Source organism: Cupressus sempervirens, chromosome 3, assembly GCF_028749045.1.
Source record: "Cupressus sempervirens isolate cs-2001-9-10 chromosome 3, ASM2874904v1, whole genome shotgun sequence".
NCBI lineage: Eukaryota > Viridiplantae > Streptophyta > Pinopsida > Cupressales > Cupressaceae > Cupressus > Cupressus sempervirens.
This window is the reverse complement of record NC_143120.1, coordinates 80,689,515-80,706,341: the sequence shown is the minus strand read 5'-3', so window position 1 is coordinate 80,706,341 and position 16,827 is coordinate 80,689,515.

Sequence of the window (16,827 nt, the reverse complement as noted above, 5' to 3'; positions counted from 1 at the left end):
TGGATTAGTTCCAAGAATCTAAGTTTAGAAAAGACTATATATGCATGAATTGAGATACAATGGAGTGATTAGAATATGGAGAAAATCTATAGTTTAGTTGTTTCTAATGATAGCAATCTTAAGGTCCCTATTTGGGTGGATTTTCCTGGACTGCCTATCCCATGCTAGTCATTTTTGTCAGCAATTGCACAAACCATTAGTAAGGTTGTTAGCCTTGAACTAGAGTATTTTTTCAATGCTCGGCCCCAACATAGGGTTCGTGTTCAGGTTGACCTATCTAGGGATGTCAAAGACTCCATGGATATCTAGATTGGTAGTACCACCTTCACTCAAAAGGTGTTTTACCTAAACATTTTGCATACCTATTATTGGTGCCAATCCATTGAGCACAAGATTAGGGATTTTCCTTTGTTGGACCACAACCATCCACCTATTTTGGAAGCCAAGCCATCTATGGTTGCTAAGAAAGATGAATGGACTACAGTTTTGAAAAAAGGAAAGGGTTTGGTTACAGCTAAGGTGAACTCTTTGCTTGTGGATAATGGTATGTCTAGCTCAATCCTGGTTCAACTAGAGCCTTTCATCCCTTTTCTTCGTCCGCCTCCTATTTCAAACCATGGAGTGCATAGGACAATGGGTTTTCATACTCTTGATCCTCATCCTTTATGGATTCAAGCACTATAATTGGCGTCGATGATTTCTCAGCAAACCCTACATCAATTTCCTAGGCCAGATGACTGTGACAAGTTTCTTGATAATGGGAAGAAGATTCAAAGGGTCATCTCTCTTGATGACTCCTCATTTGATGCTCCCAAATTTTTCCAAAATAGTTTCTCCTCACCTCACCTTGTTGAGTTATTTGGCTGGAAAACACTTTATTTCCTTCTCAACATGAGGCTGGCCAAGGTGGAGTTGTTACTCTTCTCAACCCTTGTTTACTTTCTTCTATTATTTTGTGTGGATCTGACCCCATGCATAGTGTGGTTTAGATTTTTTTGTCTTGACATAATCATTCTTTTATTATTATTAACATTTATGCCCCTAATGATGTTGTTGAGCAATCACACCTATGGCACTGGTTAGCAGATCATTTGCCACCTATGACCTAGATTTTTTGTGGGGACTTCAACATGGTTGAGATGGCCACACTGAAAAGGAAGGACTTTTTCATCTTTGATGGGTAGTTGGTGAAATAGAGGCCTAGTTTTACATGCGAAACAAGCTAGGTGCTTTTGATCCCAATGCTAGTTGCCACCGCCCAAATGGGGTTTGGCATACATGGTCTAGTTTTAGAGCTGGGTCTGATAAAGTCTTAAAGAGACATGACAAGGCTATGATTTATGTGCAGTCCTTTTTTTCATTTTCTCCCAAGTATGCCCTACCTAACACACCTCTTCCAAATGTGACGCTGTTAGATCATTTCCCCATTATCTTTTCTATCGCTTGGTAAATAGCTTGACTTCATCCTTGTAAAACCCAATTTTATCTCAATACTTCTTTGTTGTCCCATCCACTGACTATTGCCCATATTCTTTGAGTCTAGAATCTTGATCCTTGGCCCCACACCCAGGTTGGGTGGACTCAATGGTGGAATGATGCCATCATCCATAGTACAAGGTTTCTTCACATTTATTGTAGATAGCTGGCTAAGTACCACAAAAGATCTTATGAAGCCAGAACTAAAGATATGTGTGTAGCCTTGAAAGCCCTTGCCATGAATTTTTTTGATATAGATCTCTAGGTTTGGCTTGCCAATCTTTGGCACTAGAAGCAAGTTATAGAAAGTTATGCTACCTAAGGAGCTCAAAACATGGCCCATCTCCATTGGTTGGAGGTTGACGATCAAGCTTCTAAAGAAATATTTATGTTGTTCAGGCTCGTCATTCTAAAATTAGAATCATCTACATCAGAGAAGACCAACAAGTTCTAACTAACCTACCAAAAATTTGCTAGGCTTTTGTCCATGTCTATGAGCAGATTTTCACAGCTGAGGGGCCATCAGTTGTGCATCACCAAGCTTTACAAGATTGCTTTGTTGTCACTCCCAATAGGCTTTCTCCTAAGAAATATGGCTTTTTTTAGTAAAAGTTAACACTTGTGAACTTGAAGGAAGCTATCATTTCAATGGAAGATAACAAGGCCCCTGGTTGTGATGGTTTTCCTTGTGAGTTCTACAAAATCCTATGGGATGATATTGGCCCTAATTTGCTTCAGGTGTACTGTGAAACAATGGAAATATTAAGTTCATACCTAAAGATAGTGATCCCATGTAAATCTAAAAATGGAGGCCCATCACTTTGTTGAATGTCTCCTATTAGATCATTTTCAAAGCCCTCTCTCTTAAAATTTGGCATTTGCTCCCTCAGATTGTTCTGCTTGAACAAACTAGTTTCATCAAGTCCTAATATATTTTGGATAACATCATTTCTATTTGGGAAGGTATAGAATGGGCCTGACAATCCAAGCAACAAGTTTTATTTCTCAAGATTTATTTTACCAAAGCTTATGATTAGATTAAGTGGCCTTTCATCTTGGCCATGCTTCAAGCTTTGGGATTTGGTCCAATCTTTCTAAAGTCTGTGTAGATGATTTTTGGTGATGCCTCTTCTTGAATCACCATTAATAGGAGGCAATATAAAGCTTTTGGGCTCTTTTGATCTATTCATCAAGGTTTCCTTCTTGCACCTTCACTCTATGTGCTAGTGACTAAAAGTTTTGGCTATCTTCCTACCAATGCTATTTCTTGGGGTCTAGTGTGTAGCATCTCTCTTCTAGAGTCCTCCATGCAACTTTTTAATGGCCATTTTGTAGATGATTCCTTCCTTACTTTGGTGGAAGATAAAGACAATATTGCCAATGCCTTACAATGCTTGGATATTTCTTGTCTCACCTCCGGCTCTGCCATTCAATGGCATACAACCCTTTGTGACAGACAATATTTCTTCTCAGGTCCTCCATGGTTGCAAAAATATGGGTGGAAATGGGTCCAATATGGAGAAACACTTAAGTTTTTGGGTATTCCCTTTTCTTTTCAAGCCTCCCCCATGGAGTTGTGGAATGTTTTTCTCACATGGATTGAAAAGAAGATGGAATATTGCATCAATAAGCCACTATCCCTTGTGGGAAATTTTCAAATCTATTCTAAAGTGCTTGTTGCTATGCATGTCTACTAGTCTTCTAGCATCTCCTCCAGGACTTTCTCTGGGTCTCTAATGTTGTGCATCACAACTTTCATAGAGTGCCCTGGGATTATTGTTGCTTGCCCAAGATTCTAGTGGGCTTGGGCTACTTTCCACTTGCAAGTAGTGGATTTCTCTTTTTGAAAAGTGGGTCATTTGGGTCCTCACTAGAGATGAGGCTTGGAAAATTTTATTACGGCACTGCATTTCTTTAGGCTTTTTGATTAACTGGCCTAATTGGAAGGGGATTGGCCTTCAAACCCTTGTTGTGACTCATGAACCTATTCAAATTTAGGGCACTTTAATTGTTAAGAGCATTTGGAAATCTTGGGAAGCCCTCAAAGCTTGGCTTTGCTAGGTAGGCAATGGGTTCAGAGATGGCTTCGCAATGAACCAACAAAACCTTTGGTGGTCTCCCTTGTTTATTGCTCAAGGTGTTCCTTTAGCTAAGATACAAGGTGCCGACACTTTGGACTTCCTTCAAAGGGGTATAAGGACTACCAAGGATTTATTTTCTCTAGTTACTATGAGCCTTCACTCATGGGAGGACTTGTAGGTGAAATTCAAGCTTATCCTTGTAGATTGATAGATAGTTGATATTCTAGTTTCTACAACACCTCCCAATTTGTTACATCAATATTTACTTATCTCCCCCATTGTGAAAAGATTAGAAGTGGTATCCTTCCACTCCTATGACTAGTTACAAGCCCAAGCTAGGGTATCAATGGTTGGTGCCCCATCTTTTGATGGTTGATAATCTCAATCAGCATTGGCATTTGCATTCTTCCTATAAGACTTGGAGTAATAGATTTAACAATGTCTAGCATTCCATTACAAAGCTAAATATTTCTCACTTTTCCTGGTGCCCCCTCTTTTAGGGCTTTCCTTTGGGCCCTCGGCTCTAGAATCTAGGAGTCCCAGATCCTAGATGCCCTTTTTATGGCTAGCTTGAGAGCTTCTTGTACATTTTATGGTTATACAAAAGAGCCCAGAAGTATTGGCTTTGGATCTATGACTTTTTGAAGCCTTTTCAGCTAGAGGATTTCATTTCACATATGGTTGTTCTGGGAAAGCCATCCAGGTTTCCTTTTAGATGTGCCTAGATTTTTCATGCTTTTAGAATGAAGATTTTTTTTACTATTTTGCAGGACCGCAATGTTCTTTTATTCTCTCATAGCTTTCTTGATATTCATGTTTCTATGTACTCTAAAGCACATATCTGTAATAATGTATTGATGTAGATTCAAGTTCAAATTGACCAATTCCTACTGAAAGTGGCTCACCTGCAAGAGTTATTAGCTCATTGGAGAAATGCACCCTATATGGTTGCCCTTGTACCTCCAGATGCTTTATCTAGTTACTGTACTCTTCATTGTCACCAATATGGCCAGAGTAGATCTACATGCCACTTGCACACTCCCTAATCTCAACCTCATTGCCGCTCTCCTAGTTGTTGTTTTGGTGGCCATCATCGCTCAGCCTCACCTCCACAGAGGTTGGGCTTAGGATGGTCTCTGATAGATCCTCTTGCTGCCCCTAATGAGGGTTGGTTGTCTATGCAACATGACCCCAAATGGGCTTTCCCTCCCTTGGAATTAGCCATTTCTCTACCCAAAAAAGAGGGAGATAAAGATACTAATGTAGATGCTAACGACGGTTGGGCTCCCATTGAGCCAACCACCAACCCAAGGACTTCTGGGGTTTTGATGATAAAGACCCACCCTCGGCTCGGACTGCTCTTGTAGCCTGAGGGCTTTCTTCTTTTCGCATATATTTTTTTAAGATGAATGGTTTGTTAGGATAAACCACGGACAGAAAATAAAAACTACATGCAAATATAACCAATAACAAAAATAATAGAACACACAGAAATGAACACAAGGCACCAAGATTTAACGTGGTTCACCCAATCCCTGGGCTACGTCCACCAAACAGCAAGTCCAATCTTATTACAATCTAGTGATTACAACCTAATTACAATCCGTAATCCCTTACAGCTCAATACCGCCGCAAGAACCAATTTCGTATCACCACACATAAAAAATACCCAACCCTAAGCCCTTTTTATACAAGTATTAAACCGCTTTAGGGTTATAACATGTCGGCCATATGTCGGCCATAATATGTCGGCTACTTCCAAAAAAGAAAATTTTCGGGCCGATGCCCCGAACCCCACTATTTATGAAGTATGTACAGTACTTTCCTGATTAGTCACCATAATCTAACAATCTCCCACTTGGGGACTGATCAAGCTCCACACTAAACAACAATCTCCCACTTGGAGACTGATCCTGTAGCAATACAACTACCGCATGGGGCTCCCACTGGATCAAACCACCCTGGACTCTGCTGTTCTTTTATTCACATTTAGTCTAAAAGACCAACTGAAGCTGAAGAGGAGTTCAACTTCTCCCTTGTGACAACCTTTTTCAACATATCTGCTAGATTTTCATTGATATGTATCTTCTCCAGCTTTAACTGTCCATCCTCCAAAACTGACCGAATGAAATGGTACCACAACTGTATGTGTTTGGTCTTAGAATGTAGAGCTGAATTCTTAGCAAGATGAATGGCACTCTGACTATCTGTGAACAAATAATTATCCTTCTGAGGATGTCCCAATTCTTCCAAGAAGAACTGAAGCCATATCATCTCTTTGGTTGCCTCTGTAGCAGCAACATACTCTGCCTCTGTAGTGGAGAGAGCATTAATCTTCTATAGCCTAGAAACCCAGCTCACGGCTGCCCCACCAACAGTAAAGACATAACCTGTAGTACTCCACCTGGTATCAATATCCCCAGCCAAATCTGAGTCAACATAGCCCTGTAAATCAGTAGTAGAGCCCCCAAAGTGTAAACACTTATTGGATGTTCCTCTCAAATATCTGAGAATCCACTTGACAGCATTCCAATGCTCAAAACCTGGATGACTCATATACCTGCTAACGACTCCCACTGCATGTGCAATATCTAGCCTAGTGCATACCATAGCATACATCAAACTTCCTACAGCTGAAGCATAGGGTACCTTGGACATCTTATCCTCCTCTTCCTGTGTCTTGGGACACATCTCCTTAGTCAATTTCAAATGACCAGGTAAAGGTGTGCTGACAGCTTTAGCATTCTCCATAGAGAAACGTTGCAACACCTTCTCAACATAATCAGCTTGAGATAGCGTCAATGTTCTGTTCTTCCTATCTCTGCAAATCTTCATACCAAGGATTTTTTTTGCTGCCCCCAAATCCTTCATAGCAAATGCATGTGCTAATTGGCATTTTAGCCCCTTAATATGATGCATGTTAGACCCAGCTATAAGCATATCATCAACATATAGACATAAAATAATGTAGCTATCATCATCCAACCTCTTAAAATAAACACAGTAATCTGAATGACACCTGTTATATCCATGCTCATGCATAAAAATATCAAATTTCAGATACCATTGCCGAGGTGCTTGCTTCAGGCCATATAAACTTTTCTTCAATTTGCACACTAAGTGCTCCTTACCTTTGACCTCAAAACCCTGTGGCTGAGCCATATATATTTCTTCATCCAAATCACCATGAAGAAAGGCTATTTTAACATCCATCTGCTCTAAATGCAAATCTTCAGTAGCCACAAGACTTAAAACAGTACAAATAGAAGTCATTTTAACAACAGGAGAAAATATCTCATCAAAATCAATTCCCTTTTTCTGTGCAAATCCTTTTACATCTAACCTGGCCTTAAATCTTTTCTTACCTCCTTCCTCTTCTTTCAACCTGTAAACCCATTTATTCTATAAAGCCTTTTTACCTATAGGCAACTTGCACAAATCCCATGTCTTATTTTTCAGCAAAGAGTCCATTTCAACTTTCATTGCAGACTCCCACTGAATCTTAGTATCCGCCTGCACAGCTTGATCATAACTTTCAGGTTCACTAGCATCAGTAAGTAAAATAGAATACAAAGAGGGAGAAAACCTTTGTGGAGGTCTAATTGGCCTTGTTGACCGTCTAACATTCACTGGTGCGTGTGGTATTTGTTGTTGCAGTTGTTGCACATCATGAGGAATGGCTGGAACATCAGCTTTTGGAGTATCATCCGGCACTACATAATCATCTTCTTTCTTCTCATGTTGCTGCAACAGATCTTTGTACAACACTTTTTCATTGAATATGACATCCCGACTTCTTATAATTTTATGATTTTCAAAATCCCAAAGCCTATAGCCAAATTCATTAATGCCATATCCAACAAAGACACATTTCTTTGATTTTGCTTCTAGCTTGGTTCTATTTTCAGAGTCTATATGAGCAAAAGCTTCACAGCCGAAGGTTTTGAGAAAAGAATAACTCACCTTCTTACCAGTCCATGCTTCCTCTGGAATACCACAGCCCAAAGGAGTAGAGGGACCTCTATTAATCAAATATACTGCAGTATTAACAGCCTCTGCCCACATGTGTAAGGGCAACCCAGCATACAACCTCATGCTCCTTGCGCGCTCCATTATAGTCCTGTTCATGCGTTCAGCCACTCCATTTTCCTGTGGAGTCCTTGGAACAATTTTTTGTCTAAAAATACCATTAGTGGAGCAATAATCTTCAAATTCATGATTGCAATACTCACCACCATTATCAGATCTGAGACATTTTAATTTCTTACCAGTCTCATTTTCAACCAAGCATTTCCATTTCTTAAAAGTTTGAAAGACATCAGATTTCTGTCTAAGGAAATAAACCCATACTTTTCTAGTTGCGTCATCAATAAATGTAACATAATAATGAGAGCCACCAAGGGAAGATACCTGAGCCGGTCCCCATACATCTGTATGCACAAGCTCTAATTTCTCCTTTTTGTTTTCCTTCCCTGTCTTTACAAAACTCACTCTCTTTTGTTTTCCATACACACAACTTTCACAGAAATCCATATTCACACATTTTAGACCTGGTAAAACTTTCCTTGAATGAAGTACTTTCATACCTTTCTCACTCATGTGCCCAAGTCTATTGTGCCACAGCGCTGTATCAGAATCTACAGCAGCTATTTGTTCTCCCTGCTCAACTGCAATAATTGTTCTTGAATATTCATTTTTCTCTGAAACAATCAAAGTAGAAGGAACAATATGACCTGTACAAAGATATAAGGTGCCTACTTTCACACCTTTTGCTACTACAAGGGAACCTTTTGAAACCATCCAATTTTTATCATTAAAAGTAATTACATAACCCTCATCACCGAGTTGCCCTGCTGAAATTAAATTCCTACTCAGCTTTGGAACATGTCTTACCTCATGTAGTAGCCAATGATTCCCATTCTGCAACTTAATCTTAATTTTTCCCTTTCCAACAATCTGACAGGGTTCATTATCCCCCAAATAAACAAGCCCAAAATCCCCTTGGACATAATCAATGATATAACCTCTATGAGGTGTAGCATGAAAAGAAGCACCAGAATCTAAAACCCATGAATCATCAACACTCTCTAAAGACAGAAGCAAAGCATCCTCTTCGGATTTATTACTTACCACATTTGCCTCTTTGTCTCCATCTGATTTATCTCCTTCATTTTTCTTTTGAGTCCAGCAATCTTTCTTTTTGTGCCCTGGTTTCCCACAGTACCAGCAATCATTTGGTCCTCTCGATTGAGACCTCCTCCCCTTTGACTTTCCTCTTGATTTCCCACGATTTCCAGAGTTACTTCCTCTTTCAGTCGTTCTGCCCCTGCTTTGTGCATTTAAAGAACTTCCTGATGTAGATCCACCTGAGGATTTTCTACGAGTTTCCTCACTTAAAATAACACCAATCACATCATCATATTTTAGGGTACCTGATCCAGGAATAGAATTACTCACCGCCATTACCAAGCCATTCCAGCTTTCAGGCAAAGAACACAAAATCAAGAGAGCCCTAATTTCTTCATCAAAATTGATACCCACAGAAGATAATTGACTAGTAATAGTATTAAACTCATTTAAATGATCTGCAACAGATCCACCTTCTGCCATTTTCATATTAAATAAACGCTTCATGAGAAATACCTTATTTGAAGCAGAGGGCTTTTCATATAGTGTCGCTTGGGTTTTCATCAAATCTTCTGTCGTCTTTGCTTTTGTAATATTAAATGCCACCGATGGTGCCAAGCATAACCGAATTCTTTCGAGTGCCTTTCTGTCCAAAAGATCCCATTCAGCCTCTGACATAGTTCCCTGATTCTTGGCTTTTCCTTCCAACGGCTTCCATAAATCCTTCTGATATAAATAGTCTTCCATTTGCATCTTCCATAACTAGAAGTTCTGCCCATTAAACCTATCAACCCTCAGCTTACCATCATCTTCCATTGCTCCCACTCAACCGTGAGACTCCCACTTAACTGCGAGACTTTCCTGTAGAGGATAACTGAGAAACAACTAGGCTTTGATACCACTTGTTAGGATAAACCACAGACAGAAAATAAAAACTACATGCAAATATAACCAATAACAAAAATAATAGAACACACAGAAATGAACACAAGGCACCAAGATTTAACGTGGTTCACCCAATCCCTGGGCTACGTCCACCAAACAGAAAGTTCGATCTTATTACAATCCAGTGATTACAACCTGATTACAATCCGTAATCCCTTACAGCTCAATACCGCCGCAAGAACCAATTTCGTATCACCACACATAAAAAATACCCAACCCTAAGCCCTTTTTATACAAGTATTAAACCGCTTTAGGGTTATAACATGTCGGCCATATGTCGGCCATAATATGTCGGCTACCATGTCGGATACTTCCAAAAAAAAAAATTTCGGGCCGATGCCCCGAACCCCACTATTTATGAAGTATGTACAGTACTTTCCTGATCAGTCACCACAATCTAACATGGTTGTTATTTTGGCCTTATGTCATTTGAACCTATGGGGTGATCTTGTATCCACCAAGCCCTTTTTTTGTGAATATGTATCTTTAAATTTTAATTAATGGAAAAGGTCTATTCATAAAAAAAAAAAAGGTGTAATGATGTTGGTTTATCATATCCATTTCATAGCAACAAAGAAGACAAATAAATATGAAATTTTTATTGGTTATTGGTTTTTTCATTCAGCTTATATTTTTTTATTTTATTTCTACTAGATGAAAATCAATATTTTTGTAATTTTTATCTAATACTAACAATGTTATTATTAAAGTATCAATACGAAAATATAATACTAATTAAAAATAATATCATAAGCATATACTAATATGATAAAAATAAATGAGCACATACTTTTAAATGTATCAATAGTAAAATATAATGTTAATTAAAAATGATATTTTGAGCATATATTTCTTATGGAAAAAAACAAAAAAGAGAGCATGCGACTAAAATATTAATCTAGAACATCAAGTAGAAGTAAAGGGAATGAGGAGATGCGAAAAAGAAAGGAGGACCATTTCTTATAAAGTCTCCATATTTGATACAATAGGATTCCATTCAATACATGATGAACTTGAGCTTATATTCAAGGGTGACCTAAAGATAAGCTTGCACAAGGAAGGAATCTTATATGTGTCTTTAAAATTATCCAAATCTACAACCATGTAAAGAACCATGATCTCTTTACAAATTTCGCTAATTTTCTTGACTATCTCCTTATGGTGATAATATATCAAAGCATTATTATTGGACAACAAAAATTATGAAAGCTCACCATATTCAACCTTTTAAAATGTGTAAACCAATTCTATGAAAAATGATTCAAGTGAATTAATCTTATAAAGTTATATATAATGCACATCTAGGGTAGAATAACCAATAATAAGTTTTAGAAAAAATAAACTAGGATCTTTCACATCTCTTAAAAACCTTTCCCAATCTCAACGGGAGAGAGAACAAGATAATGATCTTATACTTAGCATGTTGGGACCTAAAATTGCATATGAGGTTTTAGATATTTTTTATGTATCTAATTTGTCCATTTTATTCTATGGTTTAAAAATTCAAAGAAAAATATCCTTTATGCCATATCTTTTTGTATATGTGAAATGTGGGCCTCAGATCCTCACACATACTTCAACATCGTCATTATCTGAAAGATAATCCTAAAATGAATATGATATTATTCATCCAAGTAATCTAACAGTTTGACCTATTGCCTTCTAACTAGAAGGATTTTGCCTTTGCTCTTAGAATGAGAAGCAGGCAACCAAACCTCTAGAATGAAGGATTTTAAGGTATATGAGATATGCAAGATTAATCTAAATGCATGCAAGATTATTATAAGAATAAGAAAGAACAATTAATCTAAATGGATGCATTATTAAACTATATGCGATTGATATGAAAGAAAATTAAGCTAAGAATGCAAGAGAAAATGAGTAGATATTCCAACATAAGTTCCATGCAAATTTAATTCAACCTCCATAATGAAGAATTGAAGGCTTCTTAAATAGAAAAGAGATAAAATATTATAGGGAACAAACCAAACTTAGAGTGTAGATAGCTCTGAAAGAACCGGTTGATAGTTTTAATGCAAGATCCCATGTAAAGATTATCAGGGAACCATGCAAAAAGGCACATAGTACTAGGTGAAGATTCATAACAGCAAATTTTGACCAAGTTCCTCATGCAAGGACTTGTACATAGTCATGTGAGGATGTTCTAGACTGAAAAGAAAACATGATTCTAACACAAAAGGATGGATTTGCAAGATCTCACGTAGAGATTTATATAGGACCATGCAAAGAATTGGACAAGGTCGCGTGAAGAAGTGCAAGAAAAAGGTTCTCATGAAAAATTTCATGAAATTGGGCACGAAAATAGGGACCAGATTGAAAACTGAGGTAGAATTTTGAAGAGATTTTCAATGTTTGCGACAGTTCTGGACAGATTGTTTGTTGTTTCACAAGTTTTAGGCAAATAACAAGATGGTTTCCAAGTTTTCAAACAACATTTTGATTTCAAAAAGAATTTTTTTTTAGATAACATGGGAAGCATGTAGTAGTTGTAAACAATCCAACCGAGGACAAAGAAACTCGGAGGGACAAGGGAGTCTTGAGCTTCAGTTTGTTTAACATGTTTGGACAAGTATAAGACTCGATAAAAAACATGCTTATCCCTATAACCAAAAATGGTAGAGGAAGAAAAACCTTTTTCCCACAACTTATGTGCATGCGTTCACCTCACACAGTCGTGTCACCCCACTCGAGGGTGCTTATGTTTTTGGTGTATTCCAAAGGATCAATAATATATACACTTAATGAACACCCTTGTGGCAGGGGTCATGTGCACATACCACCTTCCAACACCCAAGTACATGTCTATAGGTGAGTTTTATAGGAGAGATTCTTCCCCCTCCTTGCACAAAGATTATGCCCCCTTTCGAAGGTGAACTAGGTAGCAACTAACTAAGAGGTTTTTACTTGGCTTTCATTCATATTAACCTCGCTGGCTTCACAAGTGAAGTTGAGCCCAACAACCCACCCCAACATTTGTAAGTGCACACACTTAACTAGTAAGACTAGAGCTGGCACTGACCAATGTAGTTTATAGAGCCTCTTCTTGATATGTGATATTAGAATGAAGAAGAGTAAATTGATATAGCTTTGGAGTATTTTTCTCTACAAAGGTTCTTTATTATAGTGAGTTGGAATCTCTAGTTAAAGAAATGTGCTCACTTGGGTCATTCCTAGAGGTTGGCTTGCTCTGGTAGGCCCTCTAAAGGTTGAATCAGACTGGTGTTTTGATCTAAGGGTCTAAGTTTCTAATTTCCCTCAAGGGGAAAGTGCATACCCATCTACCTTGTCACCTTACCCAAACATGCAAGACATGTTAATCACCGAGTTAGCTTATCAATCCCACCTTGTCCTATTCCAAGACATTTATCCCCTAAAAGGAAATTATCATCTCTTCATTAAAGGCTTTCTTTGGGAGAACCACTAACTTTCTTGCCTCCCTCGAGTACCAACTTTTAGAGGCTTCTAGGCTTCTGATTTACCCTTGGACATCATTTCCAAGTGGTAAAGAGCATACTCCCCTATTCCCCTATCTTGCACCCTATGAAGTTCACAAGCCCTATTTAAACTATGCATGGAAAGCAATAAATAAAACATGACATTTAAGTGGGTTTCAAATGAGTCTTTGATTTGTGTATCTTTGACAAAGCATCCTGCAATCACAAAATTAGTACTTGTTTCAAGTGTTTTGATAAGGTGTCTTTGACATGCATCCTACAAACCACTATCAAGCTATTTGAAAACCAAAAATCAGAAATAAAATTCTTTAGAAAACACCATTAGTTAAATGCATAATGATAAATCCAAATTCTGAAAATAGTACTTGCATATGTTGTTGCAAGATTTTGCATGAGATCACACACAAGCCCGTGCAAGAAAATGATGTGTACTGCATGAGACATTGTTCATTTATGCAATTTTTCATGTGAGAAAGTGCAATGAAGGAGGTGAAATCCTTAGTTCTTCATGTGAAAATGAGATTTCTCGCACGAAGTTCTAGAAAATGGTATGGACGACTATGACAGAATTATAAAACATGCAAAAAATGGTGTAAATCAGGCTAGAAAATTTGATTTCTCAGCCTCATGGTGGGCACCAAAAATTTATATGTGAAATGAGGGCCTCAGATTCTCACACATACTTCAGCTCATGGTCATTATCTGAAAGATCATCCGAGAATGAATATGAGATTATTCATCTAAGTAATCTAATAGTTCAACCTATTGCCTTCTAACTAGACAGATTTTGCCTTTTCTCTTAGAATGAGAAGCAGGCAACCAAACCTCTAGAGTGAAGGATTTGAAGCTATATGAGACATGCAAGATTAATCTAAATGTATGCAAGATTATTCTAAGAATAAGAAAGAACAATTAATCTGAATGGATGCATTATTAAACTATAAGATTGATATGCAATAATATTAAGCTAAGAATGCAAGAGCGAATGAGTAGATATTCTAGCATAAGTTCAATGCAAATTCAATTCCACCTTTGTAATGAGGAATTGAAGGCTTCTTAAATAGAACACCAGAATTGACCGACAGTCAAGATTAATTAGAATGGACAATCAAGATTAAAGATGACACTCAGTCATAATGGAAGATTCCTTATGAAAAGGGAGTTAATTGACTACTTTTAAGTGGAAAAAGGAGTTAACTTTGTTAATTTTGAGTGGAATAAGGAGTTAAATAATTTTATTCCCTTTTTGATTTTAGTTAACCTAGAGTTTCCATTTTTGAACTAAAGAGAAGATTTAATAATTCAATAAGTATAAACACTTTAATTAATTGAATAAGTAAATTCAATAATTAAAACGAGGAGATATCTTATTAAATCAAATATATTTAATTCCTTTATACATTAGCCAAAGAGCTAATTTAAATTTAATTAAAGTGTAAACACTTATAATTAAATTAAATTAAATCAATATTTTTATTATAGCTAGTTTGAGTTGATACTTAGGAATTAAATAAATAATGTGATTAATACAGATTAAGGTTTTCTACATTTGACATCCAGGTCAAATAGTGATTATCAGAATTAGAATTTCCTAGTAAAATAAGACTTAGGGATGATTAAATAGACCATAATTGGTTAATATAGAAATGTGTCAATTTTGGGGTATTACATTTTGCCTCTCTTTGAATGAATGTGCAAGTAGCATGTTTGATTCAAAAAAATCAAAAGTATGAAGTATAGATGAAGAGACGAGATTGGTTTTCAAATTGATGACACAAAGACCAATTGATAAGCTTTTAAAGGTTATCTCTGAAATGAAGCTTAACCTTAGGGCATCCAGATAGAACACTTAGATACCTAGTTTGATAAGCTTTTAAAGTTTATCTCCAGAATGGAGCTTAATTTTAAGGAATCCAAATAGAACACCTAGATACCTAGATTGATAAGCTTGTAAAGATTATCTCTAGAACAAAGCTTAATCTTAAGGAATCGAGATAGAACACCTAGATACCTAGATTGATAAGCTTTTAAAGATAATCTCTAGAATGGAGCTTAATCATAGGGGATCCAAATAGAAGACCTAGATACCTAGATTGATAAGATTTTAAAGATTATCTCTAGAATGGAGCTTAATCTTAGGGAATCTAGATAGAACACCTAGATATCAAGATTGATAATCTTTTAAAGATTATCTCCTAAATGGAGCTTAATCTTAAGAAATCCAGATAGAACATCTAGATACCTAAATTGATAAGCTTTTAAAGATTATCTCTAGAACAGAGCTTAATGTTAGGGGATCTAGATAAAACACCTAGATACCTAGATTGATAAGCTTTTAAAGATTATCTCCAGAATGGAGCTTAACCTTAGGGGATCTAGATAGAACACTTAGATACTGAGATTGATAAGCTTTTAAAGATTATCTCCAGAATGAAGGGTAACCTTAAGGGATCTAGATGGAACACCTAGATACCTAGATGATAAAAGAGATAACAAGACCTATCATGAGTCGTAGAATCATCCTTAGGACAAGGCTTGATCCTTAGAAGTCAAGGTTTAAACTATCCTAATACATGTCCATCGAACTTTGACAAGAACTGTTATAAGATCGATCAGCTAATCAAAAGATAAGATAGATGACAAATGATGCCAGATAGAGGGGACAAGATGCCCCAAGTGATGAGGACATAAGATTCAAATTGAGTTGAAATTCAGATTCGATGACATAATCATCCTACCCCCTTGAGAGCAAAATCAAAAGATGACACACTAGAAATAGAGATATAAAGTAGTAGATCCAAAGATACTAAAGAAATATGAGATGCAAAAGAATGTAGAAGAGATTAGAAGGATCTAAAGAAAATTTGGAGTCGATTCGAAGTGATTTTGGGGTCTAAAAGACAAAGTTTGACCAAAGTTTGACCAAAATTGACTTGAGTTGACTTTTCTAGAAGTTTTGAAAAAATTAAAGTATTTTTTATTTGAAAAGATTCCAAAATCCACAAAGTATCAAAAAAATTGGACTGCCAAAGCATTCGATCGTGTCGGCCCCAAAATTTTAAAATACATTTTTGAGCTACTTAACTATGTTGGATTTCGAATTTGTCCTCGAAAATGGATTTTGAGTGGTCAAATTAGCCAAGGGGGTGATTTTCATGCCAATTGAAGCAATTTGATAAATAAGGTCAAAACCTATGTAAAGGCCCACAAGGTCATTTTCAAATCATTTGCACTTTTGTCTTTTGTGAAGAAGAAAGCTCTGAGGTGAAAATGGTTGTCCCCTTGTCTACACATTGATTTGAGCACTCTCGGCGACACAACCAACTAGTGGACTATGAGCATCTGGTGAGTAGTAAATAACCTTGGTTGTATTTAATTTTTCATGCATTTTGGCATGATTTTAGCATGTTGTAGGGCTTTTTAATTGTTGTCATGTCAGTTCTCACACGAGGATATCCCTTCTAGCATGAAGCCAATCAGAGTTCATGTGAAGAAGTACCAACATGGTACTTCATCACATGGATTTGTGGGTTTCCTTGCACGGTGGATACCCATCTATCACTTGAAAAACCCTAATTTTGGTTCATTTTTCACTAGTTGTTTGATTGCTTCTCGTGTGAGCAAGTGTATCCTCATACGAAGACGTGTAGTCTCACTTGAGGATATGAGATTTCATGTAAAATCCTAGTGTTAATTGCAAGTTTTAACATGTGAAATTTGAT